Source organism: Neolamprologus brichardi, chromosome 20 (genome assembly GCF_056152115.1).
Source record: "Neolamprologus brichardi isolate AB-2024 chromosome 20, ASM5615211v1, whole genome shotgun sequence".
In the NCBI taxonomy this organism is placed as follows: domain Eukaryota; kingdom Metazoa; phylum Chordata; class Actinopteri; order Cichliformes; family Cichlidae; genus Neolamprologus; species Neolamprologus brichardi.
In genome coordinates, this window is record NC_142123.1 from 14536415 (window position 1) to 14559525 (window position 23111).

Sequence of the window (23111 nt, forward strand, 5' to 3'; positions counted from 1 at the left end):
GAAATGCTAAATCATTTGTACATGTATGAGTTCTGAGGGCTTATTAATCTAGCTCTCAAGGAGGACACTAAGGTGTTGGAGAGACATAATCCATTATCTCTTCCCAGGTGGAAGCAAAAAAACACCTTACACGGGAGGTGTCTGGGAAGCATCCTGGTCAAATGCCCAAACCACCTCGACTGGCTCCTTTTTGATGAGAAGTGGTAAAAGCTCTACTCTGAGTCCATCCCACATGAGCGAGCCTCTGACCCCCTCTCTCTAAGGGAGAGCTCCAACACCCTTCAGTGGAAGCTCATTTCCTTTGCTTTTTCCCACAGTACCTAAAATTGTAATCTTTTGAACAGGTTCTTCCTTAATAAATGTGAAGTAAACGGGAAAAACTTTTAGTCTATTTAGTTTGTCACAAGTGTTCTTCAGTGTTAATTTATTACATATAATCACAGTATTGGTGAAACAAATTGCAATTATTGTCCTTCAAATCCTTCAGCCCCATTTATTCTACTCTGTATTTATCCCAGTCAACTCATCCTGCATTTATCTGCCTTCCAGCAGCTCACTTGCAATGCAACACCACCAACAACCAGCAGCAGGACTGCGGTACAACATGCAAATAGGACAATTACTGCTGCTGATTGAGTTACAGGGTTCTGTTACCAAAAGTGGGAATTAGATGCAAATGGATCCAAAATCTGATAAACATTTAATCAATAAAGATTTAAATGAGCAAATGTAACATCTGCTGAATCATAATTGCTTAGTGCTCCCGACACAAACATGTGTCAGGGCTGAGTTCAAAGTATAGAGAGTTAGAACAACTAATCCAATCAGATCTCAACATAAGAGCACTGCATTTATATTTCAGTGTATCTTAGAATCACATTCATACTGTTGCCAGCAATGAGAAGCCTGTCTGTGCAATGAGTGTGTGTCTGTGTGTGTAGACGCAGCAGGAGGCGAGCACACCATGACCTGAGGTATGACAAGGAAAGCAATGACATTTAGCAGGTGGGAGGAGAGAAAGAAGGCAACACAATATATAGTGTCGCCCTCTCCACACTTTCTCCTGTGCTGTCCTCATCTTCTAGCTCTATATGTTGACACTGCATTCATAATTAATGATGCATTCTTCCTCGGCTCAATTAGTTGGCCTTTAGCTGACCTTCAGGTCAAGTGAGAAGGAAAGGGAAATGAGGTGAGTGCGTGTCCATACTTGTATGTATGTGTGCATGCATTTGCATAGAACAGCTATGTAAATATCTTTGTGTCTGCATCAAGCAAGAAAAAGTTATCATGTAAAAGTTTAGTTTCACCACGTTACCTGAATACTGGGCATTCAGTTGTGAAACAGCTTTCTGCTATACACAGCGCTCATTTCTTTTAGCTAATATATGTTACACTGCCACTGATGTCATGCTCTGACAAATGCTTTCCATCTCATTAATAAAAAGAAGCATAAAAGGACAGATGCAGCAAGTGTAGTTTTCACAAACCAGCCATCACAAACAGGAGATGCACACAAATGCCAATTAGAAAAATGCTTATTTTAAATTAAAGAGAACTTTAACCAATCATTGCATGCGTGGTGTGAGTGACAGTGGTGTGAGTCACTTATTATGGAGATGGTGCTGCTCAGTGCAACAAAATAGGTCAAGGAATAACCAAAATCCAAAATGATGTCTCAGGGAAACAAGTCAAATATTATTATAGGGCTGCCTTACAATATAAAGCTCTTTGAGGCGACTGTTGTTGTGATTTACTGAATTGAACTGAATGAAGGTTTTTGTAAAGCACACTATACTCAGATATTACCAGTGTTGTTGATTGGAAACAAGCCACAACTCATTTCCAATGCTGCAGAAGGGTTACACAGACTCGCTGAAAGAAAGGTGGGTTGTAGTGGGTCATCTCACCTCTGTGATGGTTTGTGTTGGCATTTCAGCCAATGGTGTCAACATTGATGGAATTATGTACAAAGAAAAGCACCGTCAGATTTTGATCCATCATTCAATTTTTCCAGATGACAGTTAACTCAAAAATAAAGAATAAAGACATACCTGGAGAGAAAAAACACACATGGAACACTACCGGCTCTACAGAGCATTACATTATTGAAGCATTGTGGGATCATCCTGACAGAGAATGGATCAAAACGTAGACAACATCCAAAGAAGAGCTTTGAATGACCTTCAAAAAGCCTGGAGAAGTACTCCTTAAAGAAATTACAAAAAAGCTTTTTTACCCTCTGTACTCTTGCCTTTTAGCAAAATGACTGATATGGTGATGATCAGATTTTATGAAGGTGTTTCTAAACATGAAGATTTTAAATTGATGAAGTTATACAAGCAAACAGTTCAAAGAGCTGGCATAAAGAAGTTTCAGGAATAAAAGGGTTGTTAATTCTACTCTTGGTATAAACAGCAAGCTAGTGGCTAAGTGTAAGGAAGAGACATGAGACTGAATGTGGATCACCATCCAGCACTTAAAAATCCCCACTGTCTATGTATATATTATCTATAGTGATAAACACATACTTGTGATGCTGCCAAATATGAGACTGTCAGATGTGGGATTTGCAGTCATGTCTGGCACCATCATGGGTTGTGTGCAGTTAGAAGTCATTGAAAATAAAGGCACATGCCTAGTGCCTAATATAAGCTTAATATCAACCAAAGGTGGAAAGTATCGAATTACATTTACTTGCGTTACTGTAATTGAGTAGTTTTTTTGTGTATTTATACTTTTTAAAGTCATTTTTCAAGTCTGTAATTTTACTTTTACTTAAGTATATATTTTTAAAAGTATTGTAGTTCGCTACGTTTTCAATCACACCCGTTACTGAGTAAATTAAAAAAAATAAATAAATTGCGCTTCGGAAATACTGCAGGGAATGATGGGTAGCAGAACAAATTGGCGCTAAGGTCACGATAAAGATGGAGTCTGACATCGGTGCTACGGATCCAGTGAAAAAAGAAACCCCGTCGAATTCTGCTGACCCTGAACTCGAAGAAACCGATGTGGCCGTATTTAAGGGACCATTTCGGCTTTAAGTGCAAGAAAGGCAACAGCTTTATTATGCAGTGTAAGCTGTGTTTGCCCAGAGAGACCGAGTTAGCAGCTTTTAAAAATTCCACATCAAACCTGCGCAAGCATGTAGAGGTAAGTTAAATAAAAACTTGTACCGTTATGGTAGGAAAAAGGCTGTGCTCAAATTAATCACATTAAGTTAAGACATCTGTGAAGAACACACGTTGGTTGGTACTAGCAACTTGCTGTAATCGGGCACGTTGTTGTCCACGCAACGTACATTTTTTTTACTGGGTTGGTAAATTGCCAAAAGAAAAATGTGTTTACTTACATTTTTCCTGTTTGTTAATAATAATAATTTATTTAAAAAAATAGTTAAATTAAAGACAGAAGCGGCTACTTTCTTACTTAACCCACATATGTTCACTGTTCACACTGCAGGCAAAAGAATAACAGAGTGCTCACTTGCCTTAGATTAGTCAAAGACAGCTGACTTCTGTTACTTGTTAATTAGCACTTGCTACCTAGCCTGTTACTGTCCAATAAAAAAAAAAACCACGAGGTATAATGGTATAATTTACCAGTGGTGGCTATGTAATGCATTGATGTCTTATTAGGGACTTATGGGGGAAAATATTTTATGTAAAATTTGGTGTGTTTAATGAAAACAAAATTGATTTACATGCTGATTTTTTAAAAAATTTGTTAACAGAGAAAATATCCATCCAAGCTTAAGGCCTTCAGTGACTTTATAGCAACGCGGAGCAACTGAGCCCTGGAGCAACCAGAACCCCCAAGAAAGCAAGCAAAAATCAGTGATGTGATGGCATTGGGTGCAAACAGACGAGTGTCACAGGCAAAGGTTGACAAGCTCATGATTAATTTCATTTGTGAAGGTCTTCATCCATTTTCTGTGGTTGAACAACCTTCTTTTAAAGAACTTTTGTTGGCACTGAATCCTCACTGCAAAGTCAATTCCAGACCCACTCTCAAGACCAGAATAGAGGGAGCTGCCAATCAGATGAAAAAAACTTTAATGTTGCACCTCAGTAAAGTAAGCCATGTTGCCACCACTACAGATTGTTGGACAGCACACCAGCAAGACACAGCTCATTGGATAGATGAGGAAACCTTGGAGAGGAGATCTGCTGCCCTTGCTTGCCAGAGGTTGAAAGGGTCCCACACCTTTGATGTCCTAGCTGGTGCCCTTGATGACATTCATTGTCAATACAGAATAAGGGGAAAAGTAGTAAGAACGAGAACAGACAGTGGCTCGAACTTTATTAAAGCATTCAGTGTGTTTGGTGAACAAAGTCAGCCTGAGGAAGCAGAGTGAGTCAGATCAAGACTCCTCTGAAGAGACCAAAGCAGACTACCTGGACACATTCACCATGCTGGAGCAAGATGGCGGTCTTGAGTACCAGCTTCCACCACATCAAAGGTGTGCATGCCACCTATTAAATTTAGTCGCCACAACAGATGCTGCCAAGGCAGAAGAGATGAATGATGCATACAAACGGCTATCACGAGCAGCCTTTGGGAAATGCCAAGCAATCTGGAATAAGTCAGCTCGGTCCTACATGGCAGCAGAAATTGTAGAAAGTGAATGCAAGTTCGAGCTCATCCGGCCAAATCAAACTCGGAGGAACTCAACATACATAGCTCTGGAGAGAATCATACGGATCATACAAGAGAAGGGGGAGGATGCTATCAGGAATGTCTGTGAAGAATTCAAAGTGAAAATGTGAGTATTATTTCTTATTTCTAAAGCATGACATAAATGACACAGGTGGAAAACAATGCTGGAGCTAGCTCACTTATTTGTTTTTCAAACCTTTTTTTGAATTTTTAAAATGCATGTCCATACTTGGCTCTACATTCCACATCTATGCCTGAAGGTAATTTACTAAAAATCGTTTTGCTTTATGTCATACAGGCTGAGTCCAGCTGAAATTGCTTTCCTGACTGAGTACTGCACTGTGATGAAGCCTGTGGTGAAGGTTTTAAACCTCCTTCAGTCTGAGACGAATACGCACATGGGGTGGCTCCTTCCTGTGATCTTCCAGCTAAAAGTTAAACTCAGCAGACTGGAGACCTCCACCAAACTGTGTCTCCCACTCATCAGAGCCATTCAGGACGGTGTCAAAGAGCGCTTTGGTGGGATGATGGAAGACCGTGAACTGATTGCTGCTGCAATCCTTCTTCTGAAGTTCAAGACCACCTGGACTGAGAGGCCTGATATCATAGAAGCAGGAATTTAATATCATGCCGTAATCAGTTGTTTCTTATGAATTTCAATAATTAATTAACTAAACTAACTATTAATTAAATAAAGTACAATAACATGCACCTTTCTACACAAACTGTAGTTTTTGTAATTCATGCACTTTAATAAACTCTTGTTGCCTCATTTATCCAAAATTAAATGTCAGAAATATTTAATGTGTTGTGTATTTGTCATTCAATAGGTCTGATCTATGTGAGACAACACCTTGACCAGATGGCAGAGGCTGGGGTGGAGCAAGTCAAGCAACATTCATCAGATGAAGAAGACTTTTTTTCAAAGTCCTGTACCGCTGGGGACCGCTGTCGTAGGGTGTCTTACATTGAAATCTGCTGCAATGACCCGGTTACTGCGTTCACCAGATATCAACACAATTTCGATCCGCTCCTCATGTGTTAACCTCTTCGACATGTGAACACAGAGAAACTTGTAAATAACTCATGAAAGAATAAAGTTATGTTGAAACCAAGGATACCATTGTTTTTCTTGGGACATTACCAATAAGTTTGATGTGTCACATGCCGCTCTTCCTATTGAAAAAACAAAAGTTGTATCCAAGATGGCTGACTTCTGAATGGCCACCATGGTCACCACCCATCTTGAGGAGTTTGCCCCCTCACATATACTAATGTGCCACAAACAGGACTTTAATATCACCAACCATTCCCATTTTATTACGGTGTATCCATATAAATGGCCCACCCTGTACTTAGAGATTTTTATCCCACTGTCTTCTTTTGCTCTACGCAGAAGAGGCTGGCCTCCTGCTGATAAAAAAGTAACTATGTAACTTTTACTCTGAGTACATTTTAAATGAGCTACTTTTTACTTTTACTTGAGTAAATTTTTAGACAGGTAATTTTACTTGTACTTGAGTAAAATTTCAGCAAAGCAGTAGTACTTTTACTTGAGTAAAATATTTTAGTACTCTTTCCACCTCTGAATTGAACCAACCAACCAAAGCACGTTAGCTGCATAAAGCAATGGATTTTTAAATGTACCAGAGACATTGCTTTTTTTGTGGTTTCATATTGGTGCTTGACATTTGCAAGTTCACAGTAAAGCCAGGTAAGCTTCAGTAGAAAAGGTCATAAAACCAGGCACCATAAATTTTAATTTGTTTACTGATATCATAATTAGATCTTTCAACATTCATTTTATTAAACGCTTATCAAATTCATGAAGAGGTGGACTACAACCGGGAGGGGCTGCCATTGGATTTGTCAAATTGTCAGCTGTAAAATTACTAAATTATTCCTGGCCTAAAATTACTAACATATTTATAGAACTATATATAAATATTAATAGCAGGCATGCAGAATGCTTCTACAATCATAGGACTGTGATAGCATCCCATGTGTGCAACAAGTCCAGTCATTAATTTCCTCACTACTAAATATTCCACAGTCAGATGGTATTATAACAATTGGAAGTGATTGGGAACAACAGAAACTCTATGTAAAATCACAGAGTGGGATCAACCGGTTAACTTTCTGTAGTCAGTCGTTACAGATCCCCAAACTTCCTGTGGCCTTCAGATTAGTTCAGGAAATGTGAACAGAGAGCTTCATGGAATGGGTTTCCATGGCCGAGTAGCTGCATCCAACCCTTACACCCCCCAGTCAAATGCAGAGCGTCAGATGCAGTAATGTACAGCACGCTGCCACTGGACTCTTGAGCAGTGGAGACATGTTCTCCGGAGTGACGAATCACGCTTCTCCATTTGGCAATCTGAAGGACGAGTCTGGGTTTGGTGATTGGCAGGTGAACCGTAATTGTCTGACTGCACTGTGCCAGGTGTAAAGTTTGGTGGTATGGCGTTGTTTTTCAGGAGTTGGGCTCAGACCCTTAGTTCCAGTGACAGGAACTCTTAATGTTTCAGCATACCAAGACATTTTGGACAATTTCATGTTTCTGACTTCTCGTCTTTCCATCAGTGTCTGACCTCACAACTGCACTTCTGAAAGAACCTTGTGGAAAGCCTTCCCGAAAGAGCTGACGTTGTTATAGCTGCAAAAGGTCAGGCAGCATTATATTAAATGCTGCATTAAGAGTCAGATGATTTTCATGCTTAAAGACTGAACAAGGTCGAACAGCAAGTGAGTCAAGTTAAAAATAAATAAACAAATCCACTAAAACTCAAGATTAAACATTCTGCATCTACTTTTTAATTCTTTTACATAAACTGAAATGCAAAAGAATGGCATACCAGCCTAAAGGGTTTGACCATATCAACTCTCATTTATCCAGTGACAGATTTTTATTTTTTTTTTATGCCTCACATTCAGGTGAAAATACTGAATGCATTCAGCAGGGCTAAACTGAACGAGTCACTGCAGACACAGCAACTGAATTCTATCTCAAGCAAATGAAAGCATTTGTTGTCTTTGATGCCTGCCGGTGTGTGTGTGTGTGTGTGTGTGTGTGTGTGTGTGTGTGTGTGTGTGTGTGTGTGTGTGTGTGTGTGTGTGTGTGTGTGTGTGTGTGTGTGTGTGTGGGTGTGTGTATGTTTTCAGTTTCATAAGCTCTGTGTTGCCTTGGCATCACACTGGTTATAAAGGAAACTACATAAACAACAAGAATTCTATTTTACTATTGGTCTCCTTTGATTTTGGGAGGCGAGATGCGTTATTGTAACACTATAAAAGCATTTTCCTAAGCAATGAGGAAATACACTAGTACATAGTAGTTTGGTGAAATATTATATGAAATGCCTCCTACTAAATTTAACATCTACAGCTTGTCATATCATAGAAACTTTCCCCCACTTCCTCCATTTCTAAAAAGAAAACCTTGCTGAGGCTCTGCATTACTTCTTGTGAGTCTACCAGGAAGAACAGCAGACATGGCAAACTCAAAGTTATGCAAATGTATTTGATTTGGCTCAAAGTTTATTACTAGAAAACATCATCTCTGTCTGCTTAGACTCTTTTCTTCTCTCTCCTTTGATGCTGTGGCTAATGATGACAAAAAGATGGCCCAAAAGCCCAGACATTATCAATTTGTAAACTGGCTCTCTTTGATCTACCGTAGGTATGTCATTTACACATCTAATTGAGCTGTTTCATTATATAATACCAAAAATAGTACATACCATTCTCCCAATGCTCAGCTGTTGGAGATTATTAAATTCTGTGGTAATCAGCTGTGAATGGTGCCGTGTTAGAGCATGCATGGCAGATGTGACTATGACCAGGACTCCCTGGGGTGCTCTGTCCCTACTAGCAACACATGCTGACAGCCTAATACAGTGACTTGACAACACAATAACTGCATTGCAGCTACATGCAAAGAATCATGGAAAATTTTAGAACATTTACAGCACTGTATGTCTTCAGAGATTGTTTTTTTTTTTTCCTTTCTGAAAGTGTGAAAATGTGCAAATCTTTCTCAATGAAATCATTTGTCAAAATACAAGTCTGACTCTGCCCTACAGTGTATAGCTTTTTTGGCAGCTTAGCATAGGCTTCACCACCACACGCCTGAGATGTGTCCCCTTTTCTACCTTGAATGTGTTGAATATTTGTTTATGTCAAAATGTTGCCTGTGGCATATTTAAGAGAAAACTGTCAGTAATTAAAATAACATCTAAATAACATGAGAATATAATCGCAGCCTGCAGATCTGCCCAAATCTCACAGGGCCCTAGCAACAAAAAAGGACAGCTATAAAACCAGAATACAAACACGTGTGAGTATTATTATCATATTATTTGTTCTCATAAACCATATTGAGCTGTTGGTGTTTAATTTCCAGTTATAGAGTGCTAGTTTTGCAAAATTTGCAATGTTTGAAGAGTTTTTAGGTCAAAAGTGAACTGGAAATACATCAGAGATCCCAGAGGTTTAGGCAAACAGCTACCAAAATAAAACAGGAAGTCAGTGACTAAACCAGAGACAAGACCCTAACACACCAGAATAGAAACTGGAAAATAAACAGAAAAAATCTGAAAGAACAGTAAAATCGAATCGAAATATAAACAAACTCAGAACCAAACAGAACATCAAATAATAAACAAGAATTTAAAATCCAAGAAAACTCAAAACCTGCAGTCCAGAAGCCAGGGCCATTACAACAGGCCTGAGTTATCATGCTCTGTGCGACAGGTATGGCTTGTTTGGAAAAGTTGTACGGAAAAATGCTTGAAATACTTGGCATGGGTCTGGTCACTTACAAACCAGTGACGCCATAACCTCTTTGATTGACAGGTTCAGGTTACAGAATTAACACTGTGACCACAATGTAAGCACTGTTTTATACTGTACTTCTCTACAATTTGGAAAGCTTTTCCTAATCAACCATCAACAGTTACTTTTTGCTGTGCAGTAGTAAAAATGCAGAAAACTCTTTCATATGAAGAAATGCTAAAAAAAAAAAAACAGGCAGGTTTTGGGCACAGATTCAAAATAGGACATTAAATACAGGAAAAGACTTTGTGGAAGTTGGCCCAAAGGTCTCTAGTAAGATATGTGTAATCATCAACTGGGAAACTTCCTCTGAGACTACAGTGACTTCAGCGGCATACTGCCAAAAACCTCCAGGGGATACTTTCAGTACATCCCCAACAAAGTCATTAAGCCGCTGCTACGCTGCTACTGCTGCTACTGCTGCTACTGCTGCTGTTGAGATAAGGACAACTGGAACCACAAATGTAAGAAGGTACAAAGAAAAGTTGCATAGCAGCACTTATTCAGCTCTGACTTTTTCCCCACTATTCACAGTGTTGTGGGTTTGAACCCCAGCATGTGTCCTTGGGCAAGACACTAAATGCAAGCTGCTTCAGATGGCAAGCAACCACCTTACATGGCAGATGTGCTCTTACTAGTATACAGGTGTATGCTTTACAGATATATGCAAGCTTGTGTTATAGATTTTTAATCATCATAAAAATCTTAAACAACATCCACAGTTGCGCTGCAGCGGAGTTCTATGTTAGAACTCATGCAACAGAGCAACAACAGAATTGTAACCACTAAACACCAAATAAATGTCATTTTATTGCAGTTCAGCCTCCAGCCACAAATAATGTTAACTGCAGTGAGAACATCTTAGCTATGAAAAATTCTGATTGCTGCATGTTACACAGCTACATGTCTATCTCATCAAGCTCACAGAGGTCTAAGAAAAAACTGAGACAATATGATTTCTGTGTTTCAGTTTTTCCAGACCTGAGTGGGGTGCTGTTTGCTACAGCTGTTACGGCTGATAAGCTAGCACCAAATCCCCTCGATTAAATTTTTTTGGATCAGTGGAAGCAGAATATGACAGTTACAGAACTCAAACCTGAATCAGTTTGATTTGCCTTTGTGGATTTAGGGGTTAGTAATTTAACAGAAGAGTTAAAGCTGCACTTACAAAATTTTTCTGCCTTTACCTGCTCAAACTCTTTAAAAAAGCAGTTTTATGGTTTAATAAATTAGATGGAAGCTTTCCAAGGAAACTGGATCACTGGAAACCAAGAACTAAACTGCTACACTCAACTTCAAAGTTTATACAAAAGAAAAGGTCAGTTACATTTAGACCCCACAATTGTAAAATACTTAAATAATGAATGAAAGTACTTGCTTTGAACCTTGAATAAAATCAAACGGTGTGCTTCAAAGATTGCAGATGTGACATGTGTGCTGTGTTCCTTCTTCCAGTCCCTGCAGCTCTTTACCTTAAAATAACACTGTGTTTGTATACAGCTGTGAATAAATAAGGACATGTAAGATTTCATCAAAGCTTAGGATTTCTTTTATATTATGCAAGATGAGAAAAGTCTAATAACTTAGCTAAAAATGTAATAAAACCAAGTCAAAGCCAAAACTCTGAAATAAACATAACAGTACAGTTTTTTATAGTAACCGAATATATATGTGAAGTGGTCGCAGCATTTCAGGTGCAACAACAGACTGTGTGAAATTTGTTCCCCCATCATGCCAAAAAAGAAGAGTTAAATCGGGAGTGTTTGAGCTGAATAACCAGGAACAGTTGGTAAACCAACAGTGTCTTACAACCAAACGCACAGTACAAATTTAGTCTCAAAAGGGTGACAAATGTGTATCTTATTATCCACAAGCATAACTGAAGATTTACAAATGTGTACAGAGATTTGTGTGTAATTTTTGAGGACTCCTAAAATGAGTGTTCCAATCCACGCCCAAATAAAACGCAATGTGAACACAAGAAAAATAGAAACAAACATTTATAAATGTGTCTTAAATAAATACTGATCATTTAAGCAGAAATTTTCAATATTCAACCAAACAAATCTGATCATGTTTCCTTCCAAAAAGCTTCCTTTGAATGCAAATGTCTAATGTCATGTGTAACATGCTTGATGCTCACTTAAAAGAAGATAAACGCAGAGATACACACAGATCACGTTGCATGTGCACATGGAGTTTTGAGTCTTTTCACACTTTAAGCCATCATCAGGTTCCTAAATCTTGAACTAAATCCGGTTTAGATAACAATAGCAGAAATGGAGATTAGATGCTTGTGGTAAATTTTTTAACAGTAGCCCATTTTGATCTAGCAAATACCTCATAATGGTTTATCATAGTTCATTACCATTTCCTCAAACAAAAACACATGAAATTAAGAAAAAGCATTATGGAACTAATGAGACATAAAATATTTTGCTGCTTTTGGATGATATCATCTAAAAACAATTCAAGCTAAGGTTTACTTTTCAATTCAATTCAATTCAATTTTATTTATATAGCGCCAAATCACAACAAAAGTCGCCTCAAGGCGCTTCATAGATACAGAGAAAAGCTTTGTTAGCATTAGATTAACAACGCATTTTGTCAAAATGTTTCCAAGTGGTTTATCTAGTTTTTCATCTGTTTATCTTTTGAAAATAAATATACCTTACCATTAGCACTAGGCAATAAAATGATAAAATATGAGGACATGGTCAATATAAACTGGACAGAACTCATTCCACCCCCGTTTTGACAGACAACACAAAAGGCTAATGACAATGAGAGTAGTGCCACACTGAACCAATCGCGAGGAGGGAATATAGTCAGAGTTAAATCAGGTTAAGTTAATGAAATGTTAATGAAAATTCAAGCGACAGCGTTACTGAACATGACACCCCAACAGATCCTCGTCTTTTCAGCCCAGGGCTCAAAAGACGAAGACACTGTTGAAAAGAACGTTCCTGAGGAACGAACAGAAAGTCAGACAGAAATAGACTAGCATACATTGCTATGTGTGTCAAAAGCGTGTTTCCACAACAGCATGTAATACCAAAAAGCATTTTTTTACCATCTGAAAAAGAGCCAATGCTGCACAGCTGAACAATGTAAGACTTTACAGCCCCCAGCACTTTCTCCCATACCATGCCTTATGACGAATAAGAGACACGGTGTTATCATGAATGTAAAAGCCTACTTAATGTAAAGGGCAAGACGCCAATGAGCACAGTCGCAAATATTGGATTTAACTGCCAGGAAATAATCCAGCTCCTGTGTCTTAAACATTTCTCCTCCAGCTGAGTGTAGAGAGACAGGAGTGTCATACTTTGCTATCACATTGCATTTGTGGTCAAGTCACACATTTGATTCATATAAGCCTCAGCATAAACGAGGAGGATGACAGTATTAGCGATGTATATCACAATGTAGATCAGTACTGGCTGACAGGAAAAATGTATCATGATAAGATTTTGCCCAGCTCTACATACCATAGGCGTTTTGCAAATTGCAACAGCTGCGCCTGCCGTCTGAGACAATGTCTCTCATTTACTTCTGCATGTGGAAATATTTGTGCCTCGCACAACAAAAAAGTGTGCACGCACAATTGCAGTCAGATTCGTGGAATGGTAACCAGCCTATTTTGTTCTTCCTGTCATTTTATCTTATGTGATGTTAGTAAATGAGAATCATGTAAATGCTGTTATGGTTAGGATTATATCACCAAATGTTACTTTGTCTCTTGACAGTTTTCATGTGGGCAGGGATGTTTTTTAAAACAAACTGAACACTCTTGTACATTTGGACGTAACTTAAGCCAAAAAAAGTATACGAAACTACAACTGGCTGCATTATGACAGATGATGACACCTTGGCTCTCTTTATTCCATGTGTCCATAGAGCAAGCCAGGGAAGGCACAAACAACCAAAAGGACAAGGCTCCAAATAAGTAATGGAGGTTGTGAATATCACTTCCTCTGATACAATTACTGCCTTTGCAATTCTATTAATTATACCTTGGGAATGTTTGTACCAAGTATTTCTTTTAATTTTTTACCTGTTGCTATCATTTGGTTTTATAAATATGTTTTTTTTTTTCCCACAGGCGATCGTCGCTCAAGAGTTGGGACTTCGCCTTGTAATCGGAAGGTTGCCGGTTCAAGCCCTGGCTTGAACAGTCTCGGTCGTTGTGTCCTTAGGCAAGACACTTCACCCGTTGCCTACTGGTGGTGGTCAGAGGGTCCGGTGGCGCTGGTGTCTGGCAGCCTCGCCTCTGTCAGTGTGCCCCAGGGTGGCTGTGGCTACAATGTAGCTTACCATCACCAGTGTGTGAATGTGTGTGTGAATGGGTGAATGACTGGATGTGTAAAGCGCTTTGGGGTCCTTAGGGACTAGTAAAGCGCTATACAAATACAGGCCATTTAACTTTTTTTTTTTTTTACCCCTATGCATTTTTTGACTCCAGCTGAAAAAGCAGAGGTTCTGAATAGGCTCTGAGACTAGCCAACAGACAGTAATAGTAGTACGTAGATTATTCCAAAAACTTCAGTCAGACAGAGAACTGGAGCCACTGGAGGGACGAAATTAATGGTTAAATAACCAAGACTAAGGTAATTGTTAGCAAAATAAATGTTACTCACCAAATTGAGAAGTATGTGACTGCTATGTAGATAAATGCTAATGACAGCTGCTACTGAGAAAACAGACATAAGAATACGACCCTTATTTCCACTCAGTACTTACGCACTATAAACTCAAGCTGGATGGACTAGATACTGATGTTAACATGCTTAGCCTGTCATAGGAGAAGTTCCCTTATTCAGCAACCCTTGCAATTCAACCAAAAAGTAGATAAATTATTCTTTTTTCTGAAATGTCTTTAACATAATCACAACATGAGGATTTCCATCTGCAGCTGTCTTTGCATTCCCCTGCATCTGTTAAGAAAATCCATTTCTTTTTATTGCATATTCTGATTGTTGGATTGTCCCACGACAAGAGAAATTTGTCTTGCTGATATGCACATTTTAAAAAGGGAACATTTCAGATAGAGCTGATCAGCTGATCAAACCACGTCACAAGAGAATTCCCTCACAGCAGTGAGGATAAATATGTATGCACTAGTATTTTAAAACAGGAATAATGGAGGATAAACCTTTGGAGGTTATCGTGATAACAAGGAGAGCAGTAGGTTTTAGATAAAGACATTGGTGAGATACAGTTGAATTATAATTGCTTAAAATCAAAATGCTGAGGCGCATTGGTCCCAGTGGTTTGCTTGGTATCTGTGGCAGCTCTTAGTTCAACAGGAGTGAAGATGAACGTCAAATCTCTGCCTGATTTCTGACATGAATTTCAGTCACATTTGTGACTGATTCAGGATTAACACAGTGAATGCTTGAAGGCAGCTGAGTGCTTGAACATGATCATTTAAACCCTTCCTCCCCTACAGTGAAGGAATCCGATGGCCATTTGGCTGTTTGACCCTCTTGTCTGGGTCACTGCAAAGTTGTCTTGAGTAATCGCCTTTATTCTATGTTGCAAACACTTTGCATGAATGAACCTTAAGTAATCATTATGTAATTAGGCAGGCTTACTGAGATTATTATCATTATTATTTACTGAAATACAGCTAAAATCATCTTCATCATCATTACAGTAACAGGGAGCACTCGGAGCACAAACCTCCACCAAGAAAGCTCAATCTATGTGCAGCATTTACTTTAAAGGGAACAGTATTGTATTTTGTATGCATTTGTTTTGTTTTCTTTATTCTTTTTAGAGGTAATTTAAGATTTTTCATTAAAAAAGTTTGTGAAAGTTTGACCTTATTTGAGCTTGGAGAACAGGTCGGCGGTCCAAAGTAACGTGATATTTAGAATCTCCATACATCTTTTCTATATGTATCTATATGTGGCCAATACAAACAATGACAGTAAGAAAATCGTTTTAATAGCTCTATATAGTGTGATGACCTACTGCACCCTGCCTTCCTTTTGGCCTACTTGTGTCTTGTTTGCAGGCATTGGTAGAGCTGGAGTTAACAATTAGTGACACTGGCAACACCTGGGCCCAATGTGCTAGGGCTCCATAAAAAGCCTTTAGAGACTGGTTATGCGCTGCTCATTCCCTGAGACACCCTGTTGGATTCTGGTTACTTTTGGTTTGGTTCTTGCATTTAACAACAATACATACACCATTTTTCCACCCATGCACTCCTTCACACCACTGATGGTACTAACTACACACACCATAGCTTGTGTTTTTGACAATAGGTTTCTTTTTTCTGTTTTATTTACTTAAAATAAAATCGTTTGGAAGACATTCCTATGCATCTCTGGGTTTTTGTCATAGCCACGCGGCTTTGTGACAAGTGGGGGCTTGTCTGGGATATGTTTTATTTTTAAAACTATGCTTAAAATTCTTCTGCCTTTGTTTCTATTAGCAACAACACAAATAGCTAAATATCACATTATATTTTGCATCTAAATATCATGTCACATTTGACCTCTGACCTCACCTGAACACACGATAAAGGTGACCCAATAATGTGTTGTAGCTTTAAAGAAAGTATTGTCAAGAGAAAGAGAATGAGCTGCCTAATTAGTTATACTCTAGTATAATATCAAATAAGCTCAACATAGAGATGCCAACAGAAAACTGCACCAGCCTTACCAGTTATGGATGATTTAGCCTGAATCTTTGTAGAGCCTACAATGTAACCTACATAAGTGGCCAATGCTGTTTGCAGCATTCATGTATTTGCGTAGTGTTTAAGTCTTAATTAACATGCCAATGTGTCCCGCTGTTTTATTTGCAGTGCCAGACACAATAGAAACAAATATAATACTGGGACTTTTTTCCTGGGTCCCCTATCTTTGTTGTGGTTAAGTTTTAGTTTTATTCTTTGTTTTTCCAGATACAAGCACATCATGTTATGCCGTAGGGTTTCAGAGGGGTTTGAGGTTACACTGTACCTACAGCATTCATTTAACACAGAACGGTAAATTGCAACTGTTGGGAATCTGGCGTCTGCTGTGTGCAGCGTGCTTGGAGCAGATGGAACTGAGGGTCTCAAGGGCCCTAGGGGCAGTTTGCCAGTACTGGGGTTTAAACCCCCAACCGTCTGGCCAGAGCTTGGCTGTTGAGCCACCACTGCCCCAGGGTTAAAAGGGTTAATATGCAGTCACGCTTTAGCTAATTATATGACAGTAACACAACATGTTTTCCAGAGCACTGCAGCCAGGAAACGGGGTAGAACTTCAAATGAGTCAACAAGCCTCTCTGGTCTTCTTTGTTTATTGTTACATTTCAATAAATAGTAAAGACTTGCACCGCAATGGAGGTTAGAATATTAAACTGGGAACTGTGAGGATGAAATATGCCTGAAATCACTTATTGTCTGGCCAAAAATTCTTTTTAAAAAAAGCAGCAAAAAGTGAACAGCAGTAGTTTTTTACCAATGAAGCCTTCAGGCCTTTGTATTAATGGTCTTTAAGTCAACCACAGCGATAAAGTCACAGCAAGGTTAAAAGAGGAAATCTTCCACCATCTGTGTCTTGAGAATCTTTAATCCTCCCGTTCACACCGTTCAGTGTCCCACTTTTTTCAAACTGAGAGAATTTTTACATGAGAAAGAATTTGGCGAACAGAAAAGCAGGGTATTCTTCATGCATCTTTAGACAGAACAAGAAGCTTAGAGGTTTAGGGAAGAGGTTTAGCTATTTAAAGAAGTGCTCATGAACTTTGTTGCAACTAAATATGACAGCAAGGACAGGGTTTTGTCTCATGCTTGAACAACAAAAACTAAAAGGAAAGGAAGAGGAAAAAGCCATTCTAATTCAACAGTTAACCTGTTACAGGATGTGGGTAAAATGAAACATGGTATGCCTTATATGTTTCACATATAAGGATATTCGTTTAAAATTTCGATAGAACAGTGGCAGTATAATGTCCTCGTAAGTGGATATCAGGCCCTTGTAGAGCAAAATTTAGTATTTTGGTCTAAATAACACAAAATGCAATGTCCACATATGTGGACGCCAGGTCCTAGGAGGTTAAGGGTCAAAACTCATCTTCAGGTCCCAAAATCAAACAAACACTGTGGCATCACTGAGAATTAAAAACTGTCAAAATCCTTTCATCTGTAATAAAGTGATCAGTGTGGCTGCTCTACCAGGTGTAACAATTAACATCCAGGCAATCATGGGAAACAGGATGGAGTTAGCAGAAAGTTAGCTCGCTAGTTTCCATCTAAAGATGATATTTAATGTTCTGAGTGAGGGAATTTTGAAAAACTAAAACATAAAGCTCTGCAAACACTTCCAACATAAATGAAGACAGGAAACTAAACAGCAGTGACATTTGTAGGGTTACTGAAACTGGGCTAGCTGGTATATAATGATGTGCTACTTGGTGGCTAGCTACAGAGTTAGCAGAATTTGCTAATAAAAGCAGAGAGCAGCCGACAGTGATCACTGACTTTTTAGGGGCTTGTTAAGATTAAATAGAACAAGATATAAAACACTGCAATATTTTAAAAACACAACAGCCTTAATTAACGCAGAGTAGTTTGGACCGAGAAGCAGGATTCATATTTCATCACTTCACAACCAGATATGCTTCAGCCTGAATTGAATAAGCAGAAGAAGATGGGTGGATTGTGGAGGATGGAGGGATGAGTCTTTCCGTATGTTTTTCTAGAAATTAGTGGATATAAGTGTGTCTGTGTATTACATATGATTTTGTTTATTTCATTCAAGAATGCAGCCTGTTTTACAAGCTTGTCAACATTCCAGTCTTTTATTGAAATACAGCCACCTTTGGCTCTGAGACACTAACTTGGCAGCAACCAAAACATCAACTTCAAGGATTCAAAGTGTGGACCGTGATGTGGTCCACTTAAGAGAAACAATACACATAATACACATGCAGAGTTAAAACTGACAATTGCTTAAAAATCAAGAGTAGTCATTTGTTTCTTGCCAGCAGATCTCATCTCTAAAAAGGATGTGTGCCAACCTCTTGAGACATCTTGTGCAACAAAAAGGTCAAATATGTTTATGTTTCACTTCCCACAATTCAGAGCTGGAGAGTCTCCATGCAGAAACTGTGAAGTGCGTTGAGACAGGCACGTAATCGCAGCAGCTGCTCTGTTTCCTTTGCACTCTACTATGAATACTTAAAGAATACTTTTAATTTCCTCATGGCTATTTCATCAGTAGGGCTGTTTTCTCTTGTGCTGAACAATAAGGTGATAGTCAAGTCCGCCCCAAACCCCAAAAATAGTCAGAGACAGCTTTTTGCTCTTCTCTCACTCCCTGCCTGCTGCTCTTCTTCCACATTCAGTCTGAAAATTTGATGCTGCTTGTTATCCATAATTTAAATGTGACGTACATTGTGTTTTGGTTCCCCACTTCCACGTCCTCGTCCCATGTCTCATTTTTCTTCTGAGAATTTTTTCTCTCATTGTCATTGCACATTCACATTCTAGCTTATGTGACATAATCATGGCTGCAATGATTGTTGTAATGTTTATACAATGTCAGCAGAAGGGCTACTGATGTGATTCATAGGTAATTTAATAAAATAGTATGATTACAGTCCTAGGCATAGCCCAGCAACTATGTCGCTCAGGTTGTTTAAAAGGAAGTAAACGATCTGGGATAAAAATGTAGGATATAGTAGGAATTCCTCATTTTATTCTTGACTAGCCTGTTACTCCACCACATGTCCCAGTGCTACCGTTCACTTAATCAAATGCTTTGGATGGTACAACAGCTGCTGTATTTTCTCTATTTGATTTTTATTAGTCATGTTCTAAAGGATCTTAAGGATCAGGTAGCTATAGCCCTAAAAACTCCAAAGCACTAATTTTCAGTCATGTATATTTACTCATGCTACACGTTTAAACCCCTCAGAACCTTCAGATTCTCTGCTCAAGAACACCATCATCTGACGCTAACACAAAGTCAAGTAAAAAATAAATCATTTCCTTTTCTGCAAAGTTTCAGCTTCTCACATATTTAAACCCATTGGGAGAGTTGGACATCACCCCATTGATGTGGTGGTCATACTACTGTAACCATGTTCACTTAAGTTGCAGTCCCATAACTTTCAAATGGTCACTTTGAAGACAGCTGACCACTTGCAGTCAGTTGCCATTTTCAAAGCGACTTTGGTATGTAAAGACGACAAAAAATGGTAATAGGATGCAGCTTAGTTTGCAACTGAAAGTAATACAGCAGCAGAAACAGAAATTCCTGAATTCCTCCAGAAATTCAATTCAATTCAATTCAATTTTATTTATATAGCGCCAAATCACAACAAAAGTCGCCTCAAGGCGCTTCATAGATACAGAGAAAAACCCAACAATCATATGACCCCCTATGAGCAAGCACTTTGGCGACAGTGGGAAGGAAAAACTCCCTTTTAACAGGAAGAAACCTCCGGCAGAACCAGGCTCAGAGAGGGGCGGCCATCTGCTGCGACCGGTTGGGGTGAGAGAAGGAAGACAGGATAAAAGACATGCTGTGGAAGAGAGACAGAGGTTAATAACAGATATGATTCAATGCAGAGAGGTCTGTTAATACATAGTGAGCGAGAAAGGTGACTGGAAAGGAAAAACTCAATGCATCATGGGAATCCCCCGGCAGCCTACATCTATTGCAGCATAACTAAGGGAGGATTCAGGGTCACCTGGTCCAGCCCTAACTATATGCTTTAGCAAAAAGGAAAGTTTTAAGCCTAATCTTAAAAGTAGAGATAGTGTCTGTCTCCCGAATCCAAACTGGAAGCTGGTTCCACAGAAGAGGGGCCTGAAAAATGAAGGCTCTCCCTCCCATTCTACTTTTAAATACTCTAGGAACAACAAGTAGGCCTGCAGAGCGGGAGCGAAGTGCTCTAATAGGGTGATATGGTACTACAAGGTCATTAAGATAAGATGGGGCCTGATTATTTAAGACCTTGTATGTGAGGAGCAGGATTTTGAATTCAATTCTGGATTTAACAGGAAGCCAATGAAGGGAAGCCAAAACAAATATGCTCTCTCTTTCTAGTCCCTGTCAGTACTCTTGCTGCAGCATTTTGGATTAGCTGAAGGCTTTTCAGTGAGTTTTTTGGACATCCTGATAATAATGAATTGCAGTAGTCCAGCCTGGAAGTAATAAATGCATGAACTAGTTTTTCAGCGTCACTCTGAGACAGGATATTTCTAATTTTAGAGATGTTGCGCAAATGGAAGAACGCAGTCTTACATATTTGTTTAATATGTGCGTTGAAGGACATATCCTGGTCAAAAATGACTCCAAGGTTCCTCACAGTGTTACTGGAGGCCAAGGTAATGCCATCCAGAGTACGAATCTGGTTAGATACCATATTTCTAAGCTTTTCAGCGCCGAGTACAATGACCTCAGTTTTATCTGAATTAAGAAGCAGAAAGTTAGCGGCCATCCAGGTCTTTATGTCTTTAAGACATTCCTGCAGTTTAACTAATTGGTGTGTGTTATCTGGCTTCATGGACAGATAGAGCTGGGTGTCATCTGCATAGCAGTGAAAATGTATGCTATGTCTTCTAATGATGCTGCCTAGGGGAAGCATGTATAATGTAAACAGAATTGGTCCTAGCACTGAACCCTGTGGAACTCCATAATTAACCTCAGTGTGTGAAGAGGACTCTCCATTTACATGCACAAATTGGAGTCTATTAGATAGATATGATACAAACCACTGCAGTGCAGTACCTGTAATACCTACGGCATGTTCTAATCGCTCTAATAGGATATTATGGTCAACAGTATCGAATGCTGCACTAAGGTCTAGCAGGACAAGCACAGAGATGAGTCCACTGTCAGAGGCCATAAGAAGATCATTTGTAACCTTCACTAAAGCTGTTTCTGTGCTGTGATGAACTCTGAAACCTGACTGAAACTCTTCAAATAAACCATTCCTCTGCAGATGATCTGTTAGCTGTTTGACAACTACTCTTTTAAGGATTTTTGATATGAAAGGAAGGTTGGAGATTGGCCTATAATTAGCTAAGACTGCTGGGTCTAGAGATGTCTTTTTGACTAAAGGTTTAACTGCAGCCACCTTGAAGGCCTGTGGTACATAGCCGATTATTAGAAATAGGTTGATCATATTTAAGATCGAAGAATTAATTAATGGCAGGACTTCTTTGAGCAGTTTTGTAGGAATGGGGTCTAAAAGACACGTTGATGGTTTGGAGGAAGTAATTATTGAAGTTAACTCAGAAAGATCAATTGGAGAAAAACAGTCTAACTTAACATCAATGGTACTAAGAGTAGCTGTAGATAATATCTGTGGGATGATTATTGGTAATTTTTTCTCTAATGATAAAAATTTTATTTGTGAAGAAGTTCATGAAGTCATTACTAGTTAACGTTAAAGGGATGGTTGGCTCAAAAGAGCTCTGACTTTTTGTCAGCCTGGCTACAGTGCTGAAGAGAAACCTGGGGTTGTTCTTATTTTCTTCAATCAGTGACGAGTAGTAAGCTGTTCTGGCTTTGCGGAGGGCTTTCTTATAAAGCAACAAATTATTTCTCCAGGCTAAATGATGATCCTCTAAATTTGTGACATGCCATTTCCTCTCCAGATTACGAGTCATCTGCTTTAGGGTACGTGTTTGAGAATTATACCACGGAGTCAGGTACTTCTGATTAGAGACCTTAGTTTTCACTGGAGCTACAGTATCCAGAGTCGTACGTAGTGAGGAGGTGAAATTATTAACAAGATAATCGACCTCTGTTGGGGTAGCGTTCAGATAGCTGCTCTGCTCTGTGTTGGTACAGGGCATTGACGATGATAACAGTGGCTGGATTATATTCTTAAACTTAGTTACAGCGCTTTCAGAAAGACATCTACTTTGATAAAGTCCACTCTCCACTGCTGTGTAATCAATTATTGTAAATGTAAATGTTATCAGGAAATGATCAGACAGGAGAGGGTTTTCAGGAAACACTGTTAAATGTTCAGTTTCTATGCCATATGTTAAAACAAGATCTAGAGTGTGATTAAAGTGGTGGGTGGGTTCTTTTACATTTTGAGAGAAACCAATTGAGTCTAATAGCAGATTAAATGCCATGTTGAGGCTGTCATTTTTAGCATCTACATGGATGTTAAAATCACCCACAATAATTATTTTATCTGAGCTCAGAACTAAATTAGATATAAAGTCTGAGAAATCAGACAGAAACTCTGTGTAAGGCCCAGGTGGACGATAGATGATAACAAGTAAGACTGGTTTCTGAGTTTCACAGCTGGGGTGGACAATGTTAAGCATCAGGCTTTCAAATGAATTAAAAGTCTGTCTTGGTCTTTCATTAATTAATAGACTGGTGTGAAAAATTGCAGCCACACCGCCCCCTTGACCTGTGCTTCGAGATTTCTGGTAGTTAGAATGACTCGGGGGTGTTGATTCGTTTAAACTAACATAATCATCCTGCTGCAACCAGGTTTCTGTAAGGCAGAGTAAATCAATTTGTTGATCAATTATTAAGTCATGTACTAACAGAGACTTGGAGGAGAGAGACCTAATATTTAATAGTCCACATTTCACTGTTTTACTCTTTGGTTCAGATGTGGATACTGTATTGTTC

General features: G+C 38.9%; 1 protein-coding gene across 2 annotated transcripts in view; it reads right to left on the reverse strand.

The window, feature by feature from the left end:
- The window catches only part of klhdc8b (kelch domain containing 8B), a 225985-nt gene that overhangs the window by 172415 nt on the left and 30459 nt on the right, over window positions 1-23111 (reverse strand). The gene's annotated exons all lie outside the window — the stretch shown is intronic.